Below are 22,818 nucleotides of genomic sequence, written 5' to 3' on the forward strand. Positions count from 1 at the left end.
TTATCTAGCATAGAAACTTTTAGAACTAAGGAGTCCATGCTTATGCCTAAAGACTGAAAATGTATGCAAAAATGTATGTATGTGCATTTTCCTGAAAAGAGAGTCCATTGCTTTCATCAGAGTGCCAAAAAGGTTCAGAATCTGTTATCCACCCGCAAATATTAAGAACTACAACTGCAGTGATTTACAAATTGTAAGTCATTTGTGGAGCACAACATTCTAAAATTAAAAAGGATAGAAAATATGAGAGTCCAACACTTGTCATAAAGGTATTATTTCTTCAAACTGGCTTTCAGGTATATGTGTGAATGTGTGTGTGTCTGTGTGTGTAGCAACGTAAATTTTTTCATACTGAGATTGGGGTTTAAATGCTTGAAAGCCACTGCTCTAAGGCATGAGAAATGGCTATATACAATTCTGTAACATATTAAATCATCATCCATTGAAAACAATTAGGTGATCTGTGGTTCCACTGGGCATTCTACTGTTTTGAGTGACACCTGATCCACCAAAATGAAATTGCTATTATTAAAGAACTGCAATCTGCGATACTCAGAAATAAAAATATGTCTCTGTAAGGTCCTATTGATCTTAAGACCAAGGACTAGGAAGTGGTTGCCTTTGAAAGGACCCTGCACAGTGGGTCTCTTGGAAAAAAATGTAAAATACTGAATAAAATGTTTAGGAAGAGAGAAAGAGAAGAGTACAGATATTTCCCTGGAAGAATAGAATCCTCTAAGCACCTTAGCAAGATATCCAGGAAAGAAAGAGTATGGAAACTCACCCCTAAACCTGGTATAGCAATAAGTTATAGAAAAAATATTATTTCTTTTACACCAAAGAGGCAGAAAAATATGGAAAATTTGCCTGACTGCCTGGGTGTGAGGGAGGTGTCACTTTAGTCCCAGACACCAGTGTCTGGTACTCTATTCTCTCCTAGCCCTCAATACAAGAAACTTAAATGATCCAGGCATTGAATTATTTGGCTTACTGTCTAAAATGTTACTAAAACACTTTACAGATTTGAGTTGTCCCAGTCAATGCAAAAATTTCATAAGTACCCCTAGATTCTGCCCAGCCTGGCTACTATTCCTCCCCAACCTACAAAAGACTGGGAAGTTACCCTCCCAGGTGGGTGCCTTCTCTGGCTTGGAAGGCAAGTTTTTCTTAGATCAAAAGTGAAGCGCCATACTGAGTTTTCCCAGCCTCTTCCCTTGCTTATGGCCCAGAGGGCTAGGAGCCAGGCTTATAGCTACCACATAGGAGAATGAAGCCTGCCCCACTGGAGAAGCTGTCTCTGTCTCTGTCTCTCTCTCTCTCTCTCTCTCTCTCTTTCTCTCTCTCTCTCTCTCACACACACACACACACACAATGCACAGACACTGACATACAAGTATTCCTTGCCTGCAGCCCCCAGAAAAAAAAGGCTTAGATCCTTACCAGGTTGTCTTGACCAGCTGACACAGAGCTTGTCATGCAATTTTGATACCTCATTCTTAAGTAGGAAAACATAGGCAAAGATAAATAGACATTTTATTAAAGACACAAAAGTGAAAGAAAATAAAAACAAATGGGAGGAAAGGAACTCAAAGTAAAGCAGAGGGAAGGCCAGAAGCAGAATTATGCCAAATTGTAATGTTCCTCAAGAGTTAAAAGATAATCATATCCATGAAATAAGAAGCTACGACAAAAGAACATTCAGAAACAATCTTAAAAAAAAAGTTAAAGGAGTTAGAAGATAAACTTGGGAAATGTCTTAGAAAATAGACCAAAATGACACAAAGATGGAAAATGAGAGTGAATAGATGAGAAAATTAAATGACATGTTTAGGAGGTCCAACCCTTGAATAATGAGTTCAAGCAAAAAAAGAAGAGAGAAAACAAAAGAGAAGAAATTATCAAAGAAATAATACAAATAAACTTCTCAGGAGTAAAGAATTTCCAAAATGAATTTCCAAATTGAAAGCATCCACAGATTTCACAGCAAAATTAAGGAAAAATGGTCCACATCAATAATCATAAAATTTCAGAACATCAAGAATAAAGAAAAGAAAGGTTGTTGAGGGGACTCCACAATGGGATGGGAATCAAGCTGATACCACCTGAGCCCACTGATCAGTACTAGCCTCACCAAAAGCAGGACAACCAGACACTATGTGTCTGATGATGTCGGTGTGAGGCTCATTGTGTGCTATAATAGGAAATACATAGCACTGCCTGTGAAGTATTATTATTTAACAATTGAACTAGAATTTAATTAAGCCTAAATCTAAATACTAGTGATTTTTTTTTCAATCATTGTATTTTTTCAGGACTAAAATCTCATTTGGTTTTCTTTATGTCCTTTATTTCTATGCTGAGATGTTCTATTAAGGGAAATATTAAGGGTGAATCTTGTCATTTTAGTAATCATAAGTATAATTTCATAGATTGCTTTGTTGCTACTAGGGGAAAAAGCCTATCGCAGGAATTTTTCTGGAAAAATGAATTGCTCAAGAGGATAGGCAAGATGTGTCCTGCACTAGTGTCTGGTGTTCAACAAATGTCAAATGAATGAATGAACGAATGAATGAACAAATGAACAAACAAACACACATATATGCATGTCTCTACAAACTTTGAACAAGGAGCAGAACATCTACTCCTTTCAAAAGTATTAAAAAGGGGAAGAATCTAGAGCTACAATTCCTAACAGAAGAGTCCCTGAAAGTCAGGAGTCAGGAACTGTTTCTGGTGATAATTATGGAACAATGAACTACTGCTGTCTGGCCAATTAACCATTTGGACTGGAGGACAGTACATAAAAGCTAAAAGGAATGTTTCCAAATATAGTGATGATATAAACTGGGATGAATAAGTTTAATAATTGTCCAAAATTTGTTCTCCCTTTGATGTTCAGCCATATCCAAGAAATGTCAGATCTAGCTAGAAGGATTTTACTACTGAATGATATGCAAAGTTTACAGAAGAGACATTTTTATACTGTTACTGAGTCCAGTCTTCCAGGGGGGCTTGAGAGCCATCTTGGGACACTGCTACAGCCTAAAAGTTGTTCTCTCGGTGGAGGTCATAAATCTCTCTTTTCCTGGTCTGATGAGGTCATGAGTAATCATTTGGGAGAGTGTATCTGAATAAGATAAAGAAGTAGGACAACTGGTCAACATGGAGACTAAACATTGACCTACTGACTCGGTGAACCAAACTCTCAGCCAAAAAACCTCCGACAAACAGACAAGAATCTTTTCACCTTTAGCCCAAAGCAAGGGAGTGTCCATAAAAACATCAATACCAGTAAGAGTAAAGTACTCTAATTTTGGACTGCAACAGGACATTAAAAGATTTGGAGAATCTACCTGCAATTGCTTCCTTACATTAAAGAATACCCCAAGTAACTCGTGCAATAATGACTTGACATTAACATAATCATGTGATGTATTTGGCATTTAGCTAACATGAGTATGTGTAAAAAGAACTCAGGGAGGTTACAGTATCCCCTTAATAGCTAACTCATAACTAAAGTATTATACAAACATATAAATATAATGTAACTATATATAAATTTTAATATATAAATATTAAATTTTAAGCTTCTATAATATAGACTAATATAAATTTTAAGCTTCTATAGATTAATAAAGAATATTCGAGGGGCGCCTGGGTGGCGCAGTCGGTTAAGCGTCCGACTTCAGCCAGGTCACGATCTCGCGGTCCGTGAGTTCGAGCCCCGCGTCAGCCTCTGGGCTGATGGCTCAGAGCCTGGAGCCTGTTTTCGATTCTGTGTCTCCCTCTCTCTCTGCCCCTCCCCCGTTCATGCTCTGTCTCTCTCTGTCCCAAAAATAAATTTAAAAAAAACGTTGAAAAAAAAAATTAAAAAAAAAAAAAAAGAATATTCGATGTATCATCCTTCAGTGAGCCACAAACTAAAGAAAAGATTATATGATCAATTTAGGTTCTAAACAACATTTTACAATGGAAAATAGACAAAGCAATTAAGGGCCCCTAAAGAATTCAGTTTTATACCTTAAGATATGAGTTGGATTAAATTATATCAATTACTTGAAAAATGTGTACATTTTTCAATAAGCATATTATTTAAAAACTGACCTAATTTACTAATGAAAGAACAAGAGGCTTTTCATCTCTCCTTTTCCATGGAGGTTTTTTTTTTTTTTTCTTAAATAGTTCTCGGTTTCTTGACTCTGTGGTATAATACAGTTTTACATTTCCTGCTTTATCTGCTGAAGCAAGATAACTCACTAGCTATTGTCCAAGCAGATTTTCATTTCACCCAGACCTCAGTTTTATACAAAGTAAATTTCCTAACTTCAGAGAACTAACAACTATTCCTAATGAGAAACTCTTTAGGCAATGCCAAGAAAAAAAAAAAAAAAAAAACCATGGAAGAAATTCTGCTCCAGTACAGTAGGAGCAATTCCTTACTAAATAGCTTTTTTTTTTCACCAACTCCAGTGCATTAAGCACATTCCATGCGCATCTTTCTATTACTGTATATTTTGGAATAAAAAATATATAAAATTATACAGGCCTAAGTCACTTGCTATTTTACTTTTCATTTGTTTAAAATGTTTCACAACTTAAGCCTTGATATTACAAGCCCCTCCAGAAGATTTCAATAGTATTAAAATGCTGCTTTCAATTTAAAGGGCAAAATATCTGGAAAATTAAGGTCACAATGTTGGAGAGTCTAATGTAGTATGGATTTCAACTTGAAGTACTTCAACCAGAAACCTCAGCCATCCTAAAGCTGTCTCTCCTGGATATAATAAGTTGTAAAGCTTTGAATGAATTTTCAGAATATGTTTCACATCTCTCATAACTTCAGAAAAGGATGCAGCAGAGAAGCACAGAGAACAGTCTCTATAATAATGGAATTTCTATGCAGTACCAATAAGTTACAGAGCCTTTAAAACAAAAGATGAATAGGATCATTCTTAAAGGAGGAAAAATAACAGGCATTAGGTTTCTTTGTAAAAATTTGTGCCAGAGTCCTTTTCAACAGATCAAGAAATAGTAGATTATTTGATTCAAGATGTCACAAACGCTATAGAATCATGATTAAATCGACTGTTAATTTTCAGATGTAAGGTTTTTCAGTATTTCTATAGCCTAAATGGCTAGTTCCATATTCCATTATAACACCTAAGCCATTTTTTCAGATAGGACACTACCTGGGAAATACTGAAAGACCAAATCACATGGAACATATTTGAAATTGGGAAACAATGCAAAATATATTTCAAAAAATTTGCTTTTAAAATGTTCATCTAAGGGGCCCCTGGGTGGCTCAGTCGGTTAAGCGTCTGACTTCGGCTCAGGTCATGATCTCGCTGGGTTTGTGAGTTTGAGCCCTGCATCGGGCTCTGTGCTAACAGCTCAGAGCCTGGAGCCTCCTTCAGATTCTGTGTCTCCTCCTCTCTTTGCCTCTCCCATGCTCATGCTCTGTCTCTGTCTCTCAATAATAAATGTTAAAAATAATTTTTTTAAATGTTCATCTAAAACAGTGGTTCTCAACCAGAGGTGATTTTTGCCCACTGGGGGACATTTGGCAATGCCTGGGGACATTTTTAATCGTCACAACTGGGTGAGCCCTACTGGCATCTGAGGGTAGAAGCCAAGGATGCTGCAAAACATTTACAATGCACAGGACAACCCCACAACAAAAGTCATCCAGTCCAAAATGTCAATAGTTCCAGGGCTGGGAAACCCTGATATAAAATAATACCAAGCACACAATCAAATGAAATCAAATTTCTGAATGAATGAATGAACCTTAATAAACAAAATGATTTAGTTTTCACTTTTTATAGCTTCTTATTACCTCCCTCAATTTGATGCTGCCTAATACAGACTCTATGCCTAGCCTCAAGATCTTTATCTAGTCATTCATGATTTCCCCCTAGTGTCAAATATGACTAAATGAAAGTCACATGTTTACCAAGGATCTTGACCTATGCCATGATTCCAAGGAATCCAAAAGAGAGACACTACATTGACGATTTAACTGTTACTCAATTTAGCAGATGAATACATTTTCAAATGCCTTTGGTGATTAACAGCTCAAAAATACATAGTTTTTAACTATGGGAATTGAAACACTATTATTTTACTTGGCCACGTTTGTTGATAAACCAAAGTAGTTAAAATTCACAAGTCAGGGGGCACCTGGGTGGCTCAGTTGGTTAAGTGTCTGACTTCGGCTTAGGTCATGATCTCACAGTTTGTGAGTTCAAGCCCCGCGTGGTGCTCTGTGCTGATAGCTCGGAGCCTAGAGCCTGCTTCAGATCCTGTGTCTCCCTCTCTCTCTCTCTGCCCCTCCCCCACTCACGCTCTGTCTTTCTCTCTGTCAAAAATAAACATTAAAAAAACATTAAAATTCACAAGTCAGGATTAAATAACTAAAACAAATAGTCTTTAGAAAATACTCATCATGTGAACGATGTAACTAGAAAAGCTTAAAAGGCTCATGTCACATGACCTTCCTAAACAGTCATTCACAATTTCCAAGTCAAAACAATCATAAAGAAATTTTCTTAATTATAGAGCCCCCTAGGGGCACCTGGTGTCTCAGTCGGTTAAGTGTCCGTCCATCCGACTTCAGCCAACTTTGGCTCAGGTCGTGATCTCACAGTTGGTGCCTTTGAGGCCCCGCGTCGGGCTCTGTGCTGACCGTTCAGAGCCTGGAGCCTGCTTTGGATTCTGTGTCTCCCTCTCTCCCTTCCCCTCCCCAGCTCATGCTCTGTTTCTATCTCTCTCAAAAATTAAATAAAAATTTTAAAAAAGAAAAAAAGAAAAATTCTAGAGTCCCCAATTTAATCTAATATGAAAACCGTCTCCAGGGAGGAAGCCAGATTTTTATATTTTTTAACCCAGATTTATATGTAGTCTTTACTGTTACATAGCTAGGGACTGATTTTCATGAACGAATACCTAGGATGATGATTGTTTCTGAAGAGGAATTATGAATACATTTTATTTTTTCCTTATAACTTTTTTAAATTTTTCAAATTTTTTACAATTTTATATGAAAAGTAAATCATATATTCAAGGAAAAAGACCCTCTGATAATTCACATATATTCATTAATTTATACTGAATCATATACTATTCCAGGGTTAAATTTTAAGAACAACAGAGCTAACCATAAAGATGAAGAATTCCTAAATTATTTCTCTCTTAATTTGGGGTTTTTTTTTAATGTTTTATTTATTTTCGAGAGACAGATAGACAGAGCATGAGCAGGGAGGGGCAGAGAGAGAGGGAGACACAGAATCCAAAGCAGGCTCCAGGCTCTGAGCTGTCAGCATAGAGCCCGATGCAGAGCTCGAATTCATGAACCGTGAGATCATGACCTGAGCTGAAGTCGGACGCTTAACTGATGGAGCCACCCAGGTGCCCCTAATTTCTCTTTTAAAAAGCTACCATTTACAAAAGGGAAAAAATGAATATAACTGAGACTTACAAAGACATGCTTCCAGCCAAAGTAATGTTAATTACAAATACTGTGTCAATTATAAACATTTCCACATTATTCTGCAACTATACTTTGTTTTGATTATTCTTGAAGACAAATGTTTCTATGAGAAATATATCACCATCCTGTATATCGCCTGAGATGATGTTATTTCAGTAGAAAAAAACTCTAAGGATTACATCAACTAAAGCCATGACATGGTCTTACAGTTATACATTGAAGAGCAATCTAAAAGCTGTTCAAATGTTTATTCAGACAGAAATGAAGGGCACAACTTCTCAATAAAAAGTTAGAAATAGGAAGTTGTTTACCAGAGGTATAGGTCCAAATGAACCAATGAATAACGAAATTCTATATGGGACTATTCCAAACTCATTTAAAGCCACATTCACTTGGAAAACCCAAAACAATCAAAATAAATACATTACCTAGACATGCTTTCAAATCTATTTCTCCCCGCTGGGTATCAACAACCAGAGAGGGTGTTGATTTGTTCTTTTCATTCTTTTTTACGGCTAAATGAGCATGCAAACCTTCAAAAGGGAGGCAAAAATGGAAATGACAGCACCACTTATGAATCTAAAATAATCTCTGTGAATCAATGTCACTGAAATGGGCAAAAAGACCTATAAACATCCCAAACAAGTAGTATCCCTTTGTAAGAAAATCTGAATTTAGGATTACTAACATTACAAAGGATTCTTGTATATATCAGTTCCCTGATGCATCTGTTTAGAAATCATTAACTACTTTTGAAGGGAAATGTAGCAACCAACAATTAACTTATAAATTCCTTCCAAAAGTTTTATTTGGAGCCTACAATTGCAAGGGACTGTATCAGGCACAGGGAGAAAAGCAAAGACTTGTCCATCACAGGTTTTGGCCTCAAGAAGCTTACAAGTCTAGCGGGGAAGATAAGACATGCCTAGAAACAGCTTCAAAACAAAGTAAGAAGAAGTGACTCAAGAGCAGTAAAAATAAAATGTCATAAGAAGTGAGAAGAAAAAGAAGTGACTTCCAGCCAGGGTGATCAGAGAAAGACACTGAGATTAGATGGTAACATGTGAGATGGGTCTGGAAATATGCATGGGTCTTGCACCATCTTAGAAGGTGGTAAACAGATTGCAAGGAAAGAGAAACCACACAAGTGAAGGTGGACATATAAGAAAGCATCCATGCTCATCCAGAAATTCTGTTGGCTAACATGGAGCACTGCCAAAAGAGGAGTGATTAAAGATGAAAGAGGATATTGACACTAGGACCAATTTGGAAAAGTTTGACCACAAGGCTGAGAAGTCTGGACTTTATTGGGTAATTGGGGAGCTGGTAAAGATTTCTGAGCAGGAGAAAGCATCATCAAAGTTGTGCTTTAGAAATATCAATCTAGCAGTAATTGAAGTAACTGAACATCAATCAAATGCAGATGATATAGCACAGTGAGTATAATGTAAGCCTGCAGGAATTCAGGAATTCATTTATAAAAATGTAATTTATATGCATCTTTTCAGTAACACAGCTCTATAAACTGTCTTGCTCATAGACTAGTACCTAATTATATAAGCATCTAAAAAGGTCATAAGTACTATAAAATGATATCACAAAACCTCTTGCCTCTGCCTGGAAATCCTTCCACCCCCTTTCCCTTCCGGTAAACTCCTTATCCTGTAGGTCTCAGTTTAAATGTCACTTCCTCAGAAAGGCCTTTTTTAATCACTTATCCGAATTAGGTCTCGCTGGTTTTTCTCTGTTCCAAAGGAACTTGTACTTTTTTCTTCATGGCACTCATCACAATCTGTAATTACACATTTTGGTCAGTAATTGATTAACGTCTATCTCCCCCATCAGATTATGAGAGGAAGGACAGGACTATCTTCACTCATCATCATATTCTCCAGATATAAAACAGCACCACACATAGTAGGCACTTAACAAATATTTGTTCTCTGAAGAATGAATGAATGAAAAAGAGGAGAAGATATTTTAAGGTCACGACTGTAATGCCCCTTTGCTAAAATGGCAAAGATTCTTTCAGAGAGAAAAAATTAAAAGAATTCGTAAATTTCAACTTAAGGCCAAATTCCTATCTTCTAAAATTTGAGTAGAAGTCTATACTTCAGCAAAGTAAATCTTAAACCAGGTATTCAAGCCAAAACAGACACTCTTACTTCTCATACTTTTACAGAAATAATTCATAAGGCAACTAGTGAGTCAACTGGAATAAGGAACAGAATCTAAGTACAGGGTAAGTAAGCATTGTAAGTCAGATGTCAAGAAGGTGATTATATATTTGTTGTGACTCCTTGATCCATGCTATCATGCTGGAACCTCAAAAAGAACTTCAACATTCAACATGAAAGATTTTATATTAAATTAAATCATCACTGGAGTCGACAAAACCCTCAAAGAAAGATGGCTAAGCTTCCTCACAAGTACTTCATTTCCAAATAATAAATGTGGTTTTCAATCACATGCTACTTGCACCTTTGTGTTTCACGCTACAAACTTGTTATGATATTTTCTTCATATAATAATAAATGTATAGAAAATTAGCAGAGTAATGAACAGAGGTCTAGAGAAGTCCAAAGGAGTTCAACATGTGCACTTGGGATCCTGATAAAGATGAAGCCCTTTGCAAAATTTTAATTTAGAAAAATCACCCAATTCATTAGTATATGTAAACTCCCTGACCAACTGTCAGTAAGGAACTAGAGAAGTTGGCTTAACCCTGGAAATGCTGGGCTAACTTGGTACAATGGAGCACCCGCAACAGAAGGAAAAATATAATTTCCATAACCCATTAGGGAGTGTTTGTGCATGTAAGTTTTGCAAATCAGGTGCACCATATAAACTTAAAATGAAAAGAAAAAAAGAGATCATAGATTTGTTTGAGGAGGAAGTCATTTTTGTTATACAGAGTCATCTATGTTCCTAAAAATCACTACACTATGTAAAAATCACACAACAGAAAACACAGGACTTATGAGGGAAATGCAGTTAGGGATACAATACTCAAAAACTTTGTCAGTGACACACACACAAAAGATAGGAACCTAAGGAAAAAGGTAGCACATCTTTATACATGTTAAACGGTTAAGAAATACATATATATGGTACCTTACCTTGAAAAAGACCTGAAGGGGCGCCTGGGTGGCTCAGTCGGTTAAGCGTCCGACTTCGGCTCAGGTCATGATCTCGCGGTCCGTGAGTTCGAGCCCCGCGTCAGGCTCTGTGCTGACAGCTCAGGGCCTGGAACCTGTTTCAGATTCTGTGTCTCCCTCTCTCTGACCCTCCCCCCCCCCCCCCCCCCCCCGTTCATGCTCTGTCTCTCTCTGTCTCAAAAATAAATAAACGTTAAAAAAAAAAAATTAAAAAAAAAAAAAAAAAGACCTGAAGTTTGCTTGCAGATGTGAGTGCTTGGAAGGCTGTAGTTTGTGAGTTAATTGCTAAGTTGTGGAAAGGTTATCTGAAATCAGAGGGAAAGATGTGACACCAGCTGTGGGTCGGTGTGGCTCATGACACTCTAACTGAGGTAGCTGGTGGATATCCCAGGTGTGAGCACATGCCATTTTTTGTATTCCTACACTGCTCAGTTCAACTAGTTGCAGTATTTTATGTTCACCTGGTGCTTCTTTTTTTTTTTTAAGTTTATTTATTTATTTTGAGAGAGAGAGAGAGAGAAAGAGAGTGAGCAAGGGAGAGGCAGAGAGAGAGGGAGAGAGAGAGAATCCCAAGCAGGCTCTGCACTGTCAGTGCACAGCCCATCGCACCGCTCGAACTCACAAACCGTGAGATCATGACCTGAGCCAAAATCAAGAGTCGGACGTTTAACCAACTAAGCCACCCAGGCGCCCCTCACCTGGGATTTCTTACTGACAAAATTGTGCATAAGCAAATACAAAATTCATTTATGCTTAAATTGTTTCTTAATATATCAATTACACTGCAGCAAATTCAGGTTTTCAAAACAAGCGTTAATAGCAGACCTATGTGGGTATTTAGAATCAAACAGCCAATGCGAACTGGATACTGCAATCATTTCCCATTGTTCAAATATCTTGAGTTCAATGGAATCACAAGATTTTGAAAAATCACAGATTCTCTAGTAGAAAAAAGTCGCAATTTCTAAATGATTTGTGTAAATTATATGGCCAAACTCAGAAATGCTGGGATCTGCTTGGCTCCATGAAAGTACAATCTTCTTCATAAAATCATTGCCTTTACAGTCATAAGTATATAGTGACATAAAATCTAAACATCACTGGTAAATACAACATTTGATATCAAATCTAGTTTTTTGTTCAGGAATGCTGGATCTTCTTTTCCTAGCATCAGTATTATCATTACCATACCGGCTCACATCTTCTCTATACCACCAGCAGCCTTTATGATGATAACCCAAACCCAAAGCCAACAATCTGGCATAGCCTAATTCACAAAGCTTAGCAATAGCACTGTTTTTGTCCTTGGTACTAGTTTCTAGGTTGGTATCACAACAATGGTCATGTAGTGAACACAGTGTTTGCAAACATATCTCATTTCATCTGGTGTTAATTAGGAAACCGCAACCTCTAGGAGAAATGTCTGAATCTCTATTTATAGCATTTATCAAGCATTATACATTCCCCAGGTTTGTAAGCATCAAGAACAGTCAGTTCTGTCCTTCATGCAAAGTTGGGGCTTACTTAATTTTTGTTGAACAAACATTTGTTGAACTTAGTTGATTTGTTTTGCTATCTACCCCCAAATAATTTTATTCCCAAAATATTGAATTCCACTTTCAAAACCAATACAGTCACCAGTCAATGGAAGATTATCTTTCTTTAATTACCATAAAATTAAAAGATGAGTGCTATAATGAAGACTGGAAGAATCCAGAGGGTGTAAAATGAAAACAAATGTTTACAACATCTCCATTCTCTACTTTAGACACAACTACTTTTAATGGTTCTTGTGTAACATTCTAGAAATTTTCTATGCATTTATATGAATAAATTATGTATTATTTTCAGTAAATAAGGTAACACTGTATCTAGTCTCGTATAACTTTTTCTGTAAATATTATAGCCTGGCCACTTTCCCATTATCAGTATATATATTTATACAGCTTCTGTTTTAATGGCTATATGATATTCCAAGGTATGTAAGCACCTTAAGTTATTTAACAAACTCACATCAGTAGTCAAGTAAATTGTTTCCAAGTTGTTTCTCTTTTAAGCAATGCTATAAACAATATCCTTTCACATATATCCTTGTACTCTAAGAAAAATATATTTGCAGAATATATTCTTAGAAGTAGCATTGCTGAGATAAAAGGTGTGAACATTTCTAATTTTGATAAATGCCAAATTGCCCTCAAGAAAGGATGTGAGAATGCCCATTTCACCACACCCTAACATTAAATATTTTCAAACACATCATTGTCAATTTCATAAATGAAAAAAATGGCATCTGGTTTTAATTTCTACCTCTTCAATGATAAGAGAGACTAAGAATTTTTTCAAAAATTTTTATTTTTCTGTAAAATGTTTGTTCATTCAGATCACCCATTTTTGCCCTGGTTGCTCATATTTTCTTGTTGACTTATCAGTGATCCCTGAATATTAACAATATCAATCCTTCTGTAAAGTATATTGCAATTATTCTTCCCTACTTGAGTCTTTGTTCACTGACTCTTATCACAGTGATTTTACCATGCAAAAGGTTTTACTTTTTATGAGATCAAATTATTCACCTTTTCATTTATGGTCTCTGGGCTTAAAGTTATGCCTAGAAAGACTACCTCTGTCCTAAGATTATAAAACTATCTGCCCATATTTTCTTTTTAAAATAGTAATAGTAAATAACAGTAATTGTTAGTGAATGCTTACTCTGGGCTAGGCACTGTTCTGAGCACTTCACATACATTATTGCATTTAATCCTCACAACCTTAGCAGGTTGGTAGTGTCATTATCTCCATGATACAGATGAAGATTCTGTGACTACAGATGAAGTTCAAACTTATCTGAAGTTACACAGCTGGTATGTGGCAGAGCCAAGATTTCACCTCAGACCAGTAAATTCATCAACTTTAGGCTGTATCTACTCACTCTCTCTCCACTAAGAAAAATGAGTTCACACACTTACATATACCTTTGCCTCTTCTGTCTTCCCCCACCTTACATTTGTTATAAATTCTTTTTCACTATTAACTGTATACCCCTTACATTTTCTTCTGTTTTCACAAAATGCAGTTATTCAGATTTGACTTAATTCAACATTTAAGTGAATTGCCCTGCCAATCCTTTCGAAGACCATCATATGCTTCTCCATTCCTTATTTTCCTTATTTGTCAAATAAATGACTAATTTTATTCATTAGGTAGTTTTTCAGGTTCTAGGTCCTTGAATGTTTGAGAATATTGTTTAATACCTTTCTATATAAGCAATAGCTTGACTAGGTATCAAGTCTTCCCACATATGCCCCACCAAAGCTCTAGAAACAACACTTAATCACTGCCTCCTGGCTTTGACTATCACCATGACATTTAAGGTCAGTCTGATTTTCCACCTTTTGAGTGACTTGCTTTTTATTCCCAGATTCCCAGAAGATTCTCTTCTTAACCTTGAAGCATGCTAGCTTTCTTATCACGTGCTTATTTGGTATTATCCTGTTTCAGTTTTTCCTAGAACCACGTGCCTTTTTGATTCTACATATTATGAATTTCCTTAATTTCTAAAAGTTTTTTTTCTATCATATATTTAATTTTTTTCTGTTCATTTGTTCTGCTCTCTTTGTTAGGCACACCAATAATTCATATGTTGGATCTTCTCTACCTGTCTTTATTATGTATATTATATTATATAAAACTTCTAGTTGCAAGCATTTATCAAATGGTAGAAGGCTAACTTGAACTGGCTCAGATAAAAGAAATGTATTGTAAGGATACTGGAGTACCTCATCTGTCTCTAGGAAATGCATACAAAGCATCAGGGCCTCAGGGATAACTAAAACCACACACTCCAACGCCACCAACATCACACCTTTTTATCTCAGCCAAGGTGGTTTCTCTCTTATCTTTTATTTTAACTGCTTCTATAGTGTTGACTGGCCCTTACTATCACAGACAGACCAACTTCCTCCTTGAGGCAGGGAGTGGCTTCCAACAGCTCCAAAGCCTCACATCCCATGACCGTCACCACTGGAAAAGAATTGTCTTCTTTTCCTTAATTTCAATTTTTAAAAATCCTATGTTCCCTTCATATTATTTGAGTGAATATAGATGTATTTTCCTGGAATTTCTATTTCCTGAAATAATTCTTTTTTTCCCCCGAAATAATTCTTAATCTGAAATGCACTTCATCTGTATAATTAGGGTAAAGCAATTTAGCCAACTTTGGTTTGCTAATTTATTGCTTGTTCATTTGATTCTGCTCAACTTCTGCAAAGCTCATTTCTTCCTCTTTCTTCTCCCTCATTTCACTATAGGTTAGAAGCTGAGTATAAAAAAAATACTGTTCGCTAAACCTCAACTCTCCCTCTATTCTGAAATATGGAACTAGCTCTCTTAGAGACTTGCCAATTTTTCATACAGTCTGCTCCAACTCCTAAACCTCATAGGATAGGCATTCAAGGCCCTCCACTTTCTTTCAGTGAAATTCACTTAATTTCACTCTGTTTACAATCTAGAGAAGTGTATATCAGCTTTTAGCTTCCTTCCTAGATTTGATCCCTATTTCACTCTACCTCTTAGAAATCAGTCCACAGCCTAGAACTGAAACATCTCCTAGTTTCACGGAACTTTTCTTTGTATTTTCATTATATTTGTTGAGTTTTAATTAGTTCCATGCTGGGGAATATGTTTAACTGCCTTTACTTTTCTAAATATCTCCTGAATCTTTAGAAGTCATAGTTACTATTAAAATCTATTTTGAAAAACTTACAATCCATTCACTCATCAAATATGCATGGAATGTTAACAATGTGCAAACCACTTTGAAAGGCACTGAAGTGAAGAAGGCAGAAATAGTTCCTACCTTCTTGGAACTTATAGCAAGGAAGACAGGTTTTAAACAAATAATCACAAGGATAATAGATCAATAAGTAGTAAAAGGGTGGTTGTTAAAGCAGAGATTAAATAGAGTGTCCAAGAGGTATGGATTAAATTATTTTAGCTAAAAATTTCTGTGGTGCTTCTCAGTATGGGGAGAGGCAAAAGTCTCCTTGAGACTAATTTTCTTCATTTTGTAAAGAATCCCTTAGATTTGCCTCCCTTGGTGACAGACGGCAAGATAAGTAAGTACCCTGGATGTAATAGAACTTTTTTTAGCTGTAGAACCTAAAAATAACTACCCTGATTCTTGGAATGTAAAGCCCATAGGCCTTCTGAGAGTATTCCTTGGAATTCCAAGTTAGGAAAATCTGCTGGGGTAAACCTGACATGGCCATGACCAAAGTCTTCTGGCAAGAAGGGATGCAAGTGTCACTGAAAGAGTAGTTGCTAGGCAGGAGCTGTCTGAGTTGGTGTTCAACTCAACCCAAGTGTTCATGAAGAAAGAGTGACAAGTGCCTCTGGCCCCACCTATAACCACCATAAACACAAGATTATGCTTTGAGGAGCAATGACTGAGTGTATGAGTATCAACCAACGACACATTCTGTGGTTTGGACAGGTCATTCCAACGTAACAGATAATTTATTCCTTGGGCTATGCAGGACCAGTCTTCAACAACAAGTCTTTATCAGCAACAGCTCTATTGTACTTACCAGATTTCCAATTCACTCTCTACCTGGTACACTCCTTCGGAATGTCCAAGTCCTTAGACAACACATAAAGTGAAGGGAGAGTCCTCAACAGAGAGATAGTGAAATTTCTGGCAATAAAAACATGTAGGAAAATGCAATTAAATTGATAATTAAGAGATCTGACTACATTGGGATTTCTTCTAAAGACTGATACCTGAGCAGAGATCTGAAGGCCCATGAGCAGTTAGCTAGGGGAAGCAAAGAATACATTCCAAAAGGAGAATCCAGGTAGGAACGTGACAGACTTGAGGAAACCAAAGGGGACCAGAATGGCTGGACTGTGAAGAAGGGCTATGCCGCTGTCAAAGATGGTGAGAGAGGCAAGGGCCATCTCCTATAGGGCCTTGAGGTCTACATTAAAGATTTCAGGCTTTATCCTGGGGGCAATGCAAAGTAACACATAAGTCTTAAGAGTGGAATTATCTGATTTGAATTTGTAATATGACTTTAGTTGTAAGATATAGGAAATGAGTAGGAAAGGGAGTTGGGAAGCTATTTGAGGAAGAGTGAATGGGTGCAAGCAGGTTCATGGATTTGGATGATGGGGAAAGTCCCATCAAATGTGTTCTTTCTCTATGAAATAGCAATTAGGAGAGAGAGCTTACTGTGGGCATTTATGGATTAAAAACAGGGATTAGTAAATTCAATCCCAATAGCCTCTTGGAAGAAAGTAGGCACTTTGGCCTCATAGAATTCTGCTAAAGACTTAGAAGGGAATTCTGGCACTTGTGGATCCAGTGTTAGGCTATACTGCTAGGTTAAGAATTCTATATTATTTTGTCAAAAATAAATCAAAGTTTTAACCAAGAGATTAAAAGCTATATAAAGAAATACAGCTTTTGCTTGCCCTTGTGCAGCATGTGGATGTACTCTTCCTAAGTATCACCTTCAAGCAACTTCAGATGAAAAAAGCAAGAGAACTTGGGGAATACTTTTAGCAGTTGACCATAGATAGACCCTGGCTAGACCACAAAAAAGAGGGCCTTATTAAAAGCATTCTTAGCTGATGGCCCTTTCACCATTAACCAGTCACTTAGGTCAAAAAACAAAAGATAAATGCTATTCCCCAGGTCTAGTGCCACCATCAACATGGAGGAAATGATGAAAGCCCCAGATTATAGGGGAAATTCAGCAACGGGTGCCTTTGGGAGAAGAAAGCTGACATTCTGTCCTCAGCCCTTCAAAAACATATCCCAAGCAGAAAGAGATCTAGGATCAAAGCTATCTTTAAAGAACCAAAAGATCTCAGAAGCACTGCTGCCTGCAGGTGTAAAAATAAAGTGACAAAAGTATACTGACAGACCAAATTAGTGATCCCTAAACTTCCTTTTAGGCTGGCCCACTACTCTTCCTATTAAGACTCTAGAAAGTCCTTGAGAGGGCACCTCCAGTAGTGTCATTTATGAAAAACCAAGCCAACAGAGAGAACACCTAGTAAGATAATTAGTGGATTTTAGGAGAGGAAAAAAAAAACAACAAAGTAGTGAGAAGTACAAGGGATAGATTCACCACCACCTAATCACTGCTATGTGGAGAATATAGGTCTTTACTGTGAATATAGGCAGAGGTGAAGAAGCTTCACATTTTTAACAAAAATATACCCACTCCCGCCTCCCTGGAAGCTATAACCCTCGACTTTTGCTATAATTGGGGTTTACCCATGGGGTTAATTTCCCATTGGATGTAAGCCTATGACTGTCCCTACCCTGCAGGAAGCATAAAACTGAGGCAGAAAAGAAATATCTTCTGCATCAGGAAGCACAACTTCATAGCTGGAATCACAAAGCCCTGGGTTCAAATCTCAGTCCAGCCATTTACAAGCTGTATGACCTCAGGCAAGTTACTGAAACTCTCTGGGCCTCAGTCATCTTCTCTATAAAAGGGGATTAGAATCTGCCTTATAAGATAAGAAGAAAATAAGATAATATATACAAAGTATCTTCCCACAGTACCTGACATGTATTAAGTACTCAGCAAGGGAAAGGTACTGTTAGGAATCACCAACTCTTTCTTACCTTCGGCTCAGTGGTTCTCTGCTACCTCTGAAGAATCTAGGGTCTTAGATGTAACTTGTATACTTGGAAGCCCAATATCCTGTCTGCTTCTGCCTATCTCTCTCTATGTGCAGGCCTCTCTTCCCTCTCTCTTCCAACAATCCCCTGGATTTAACTTCTTCCCCTTCCAGACCTACAAACTCTGCTGACCTACCTTCCTGTGTAAATCCCCTCCTTGGCCTGGCCTCTTCTGCATGTTGCCATTCATTTCCAGTGTGACAAATCTGAAGTCAAGTCAGATTGTTTCCATTAGTTTCAAGGCTGCCTAAAAGTCTATTTAACCTGCATTAGCCAAAACCATTTCTTACATATAACTAACATTGCTGGTTAAATTACTCTGTACTTGGGACCATGACAGAGTCTCCAAATAACTATTTGGGATCTGCCAAAATATGGCATTCCTATTTTACAACCACAGAAGTTGCCTCAAAATGTTGCTTCCAAATGAAGACTCTTGGTTTCTGCATCATAATTCAATACCTTGTTATTTCTAAAACTTGAAAGCTGAGAAATAAAAGTCTCTAGGCTACTTTAAAAAATTCTTAGACCCATATTGCATTAAAATCACCAGAGAGTATCTATTAGTGAACAATTTCAATAATTTCACTATTTCATTACTCTCAGGGTAAATTCTACATCCTTGAAAGAATTAAATGGGATTTGAAGTACCAGCAACCCCAAATTGGTCAAATATTTAATATGTGGTTAGTTTAGAGGCAATAAAGAAAGGTCAAGTTCATTAGCCTTTTCTCTGCCAGTTATCATCTCCTAGGATATCTTTATTAAATTCTGCAAATACAGTATTGAGCCAATATTGGGTCTTATAATGGTCATATATGCCTTTATTACTATAAAGATGACTCTTTCATTATGTTTCTAATTCAAAATGTATCCTGCTACCCAAGTTTCTTTCAGAGCACACTTCTTTAACTTAGTATACTTGAAATTTTGCACTTCCAAGAACAGGAAGGAGACAATATTGACATTGCCAAATGACAGACTGACCTCTAGTGGAAATTAAAGAAATTACCAAACAAGCTTTTTGGAGATGTCTTTAATATAAAGTCGGAGTTGTCAAACTTATGATACTGTTAATGATGTTTAAAGTGCTGTTAATAAAAAGTTACTTGGCATTTCTTAATCAATTTGAGCTAAACATGAAAGAATGGGATTAAGAGCAGAGAATTTATTTCATAGCTCACTTCTGTCACTTTCTAGCTGACAATGTTTGTCTCAGTTTCCATCTGTAAAATGGAAAAAAAAATAATATTACCCTACCTCACAGAATTGACGTGAGGGTCAAATGAGTCAATATATGGAAAGTATCTACAACACTGTGTGGTACACAGCTCAGTGACATAAAATTATTCATTATTGTGATTTGTAGCTCTTACAAGGTGGTTGGAGTCATAGCATAATTTCAGAGGATATGAAGAAAACCAAGAGTCCTGACAGGTACACATTTCTTAAGGGATTAGACTATAACAAACCAATATAGCACCAATCCAGTTAGTCCTCCATTTCCAGAAATACATGAGTTATGCCTGTATATAATATAACAGCGGGGGGTGGGGGGAAGGCGGGGATCAGAAGGAAGGGAACTATACCTGATTATCATTTTGTGGGAAATACTGGAAAGCCTTTTTATAGTCCCAATATGAACATAATGAAGAACAGCACATACTATCTTTTAAAACAACAGCCAAATCCACCTGGATCTTTCAGGCTTTGAACTCCTTTTTACTCAATGTCTGTAGCAAATACAATTAGCACCTTGCTGCACACTAAATCATTATCAGCCTCAGATTCTCTGAATCACATATGTAGCACTTTTCTACAACCGACTTACTCTTTTATTAGGCTTATATTACAGAATTCTAAACTTCAGAAAACAATATTCCACTGCTTCCAGAGTAATATATCTAATTAATAACTAAAAGATGCCTCCATACAAAGTTAATAAAATAATTTCCACCTCTTGCTCCAAGGAAAGCCCAAATCAGCAATTATTTTCAGCTGACAGAAATGCCCATAAAACTGAAAAATGATCTATAATTCCAAGGTACTTCTTTACTGCAAATAATTGCCATCCAGAGCAAAATGGCTTGTTTTCTCATAAAACAATATGATCACTCTAATAAAATGAATATAGTTCTTAGTTCTTTCTATCACTGTCCTGAGGTACCCTAATTCATTTCAGTTAATTCAAATATTTTATTCTGTGAACATTCCAGACTGAAATTAAAAGTTGCAATTCAGTTATTCAATACAAACATGAGCCCATTAAAATGACATAAAAGTTCCTCTAAGATCTTATTCATAACATCTACATGTATTTACTACAAGAGACTAAAAGGACCAATTTATGTAACTGGAATCATAAATTGTGGATAATGTTTTATATACGTAAAACCACAACTCAAAAATAATTGCAAAAATGAATACTGCAATATGGTTAGGTAAATGATTTCTAGAAAAAATCATTTAAAGTAACCGAGAAATGTAACACTATTAAGCATATATTTTAAGATAACAGCAAAATATAGCCTGTTTGAAGTTTTTGGGAAACTCAAGCTTATTTATAAATATAAAAGCAATAATGCTTCTTCATTACAGTACTGATATTTCATTAAGTACAGTGCCATAAAAACTGTGTCCCTGAATATTTCCCTAATACCTGCCTAGAAAATATAATACAGCAAAAGGAAGATCAATTCTGATACTACAGAGGAAATAGCTCAATTCTCTTACACATCCTTTGTTGACAGATTTAATCAATGATGTGCTATGTTACTTTCTTGTTTTTCTAGTACTAAATCAACTCTTATATTTTTAATATTGAAACAATAACAATTCAGTATACAAGGCAACAAATATACCCAGGCAAAGACCTAAAGAAAAGTATTTATTAGTGTATATATAATAATGATATATGACAGTATATATATTACAGCACCTTTCTAGAAATTAAAAGATATGGAAGCTTAAGTAGAATGAAGCCCAATCCTCCTAAGGAGTATTTTCTAGAGAAGACCCACAAAATGACTTCTATGAAACATCAGAAGGTATGGATTTTACCAAGGTCTATTCTGTAATTCTCAACTTCGCTGCACATTTTATAGAAATTGGCAAACTGATTCCAGAGTATATTTATAAAGGCAGAGGTCCCAGAAAAGATAAAACAATCTTAAAAAAGAAAAAGTTGGAGGACTCACACTACCTGGTTTCAAGACTCAATATAAAGGCACAGTAATCGAGACACTGTGGTATTGGGGCATGGAAGAAATCAATGGAATAGAGCTGAGGTCAACTGATTTTCAACAAAGGTGGCAAAGTAATTCAATGAATTATAAAAGTCTTTTCAACAGATACTGTGGAAACAACTGCCCTAAACTTAAAAGCAAGTCTCAAAAGGCTTCAAATGACTTCAAGCAACTTAACTGCATGCCAGAACAAAATCCAGCACTATGTAAAGAAGTCAATTTAATCTATCAACCAACAACATGGAAGTCACAATGTCTGACATCCAGTTAAAAGCTGGCAGGCTTATGGCCCCCAAATGACAGAGGTGATAGATCTAGCAGTCAAAAATGTTAAAACAACTATTATAAATATGCCCTACATGTTTAAAAGGATAGAGAAATACATGAACATGATTAAGAGATAAATGGAAGATTTTTTTAATGATCCCAATGGAATCTCCACAGATGAAAAATATAATACATGAAATAAAAAATAGAGTAGGCAGGATTAACAGCATATTAGACACTTCCAAAGGAAAGATCAGTTAGTGTGAAGGCATAGCAACAGGAACTATCCAAAATGAAGCACAGAGAGAAAATAAAAAGGCTAAATAGGAATAAACAGGGCTTCAGTGACCTGTAGGACAATATCAAGCATCCAGTATACATATAAATGGTATCAAAAGGAGAGCAGAAAAAATAAAGAAATAATGGCTGGAAATTTTATAAATACGATGACAACTACAAATCCACAGATCCAAGAATTTCAACAAACTCCAAACTGGCATGCCAGGTTTTTCAAAACAATATAGATAAAAAGGAAACACTGATAAGTTAACCTCATCAAAAGTAAAAATTTATGCTCGGTGAAAGACTTTGGTAAGGGTCTAAAAAAGGCAACATATAGACCTGGAGAAAATATTTGCAAATCATACATCTGACAAATGACTTGTATCTAGAATATGCAAAGAACTCTCAAAATCCAACATTCAAAAATACAATTAGAAAATGGGCAAAACACATGAACAGACATTTCACTAAAGAAGCTACACAAATGACAAATAAGCACATAAAAAGATGATCAATATCACTGGCCATTAGGGACATGTGAACTAAAATCACAATGATATATCACCATCAGACTGGCTAAAATAAAAAATAATGACACTACCAAATGATGTGAGGACGTGAAAAGTTAGATCACTCATTGGGGTGCCTGGCTGACTCAGTCCAAAGAGATGAAGACTC

General features: G+C 36.3%; 1 protein-coding gene across 8 annotated transcripts in view; it reads right to left on the minus strand.

The window, feature by feature from the left end:
- The window catches only part of STK33 (serine/threonine kinase 33), a 173,386-nt gene that overhangs the window by 125,173 nt on the left and 25,395 nt on the right, over positions 1 to 22,818 (minus strand). For 5 of the 8 annotated variants that reach the window (XR_006193773.1, XM_042905789.1, XM_042905790.1 and 2 more), the window contains exons 2-3: positions 18,483 to 18,552; positions 16,236 to 16,342 (exon numbers count right to left, since the gene is read on the minus strand). The exons of 1 other annotated variant lie outside the window; for it this stretch is intronic. The gene's annotated coding sequence lies outside the window, so the exon portion shown is untranslated. Of the gene's footprint in view, positions 1 to 10,611; positions 10,624 to 10,879; positions 10,956 to 16,235; positions 16,343 to 18,482; positions 18,553 to 22,818 lie in introns of all 8 variants that reach the window. 2 more of the 8 variants (XM_042905786.1, XM_042905787.1) reach the window with 2 other exon arrangements.

Source organism: Panthera leo, chromosome D1, assembly GCF_018350215.1.
Source record: "Panthera leo isolate Ple1 chromosome D1, P.leo_Ple1_pat1.1, whole genome shotgun sequence".
NCBI lineage: Eukaryota > Metazoa > Chordata > Mammalia > Carnivora > Felidae > Panthera > Panthera leo.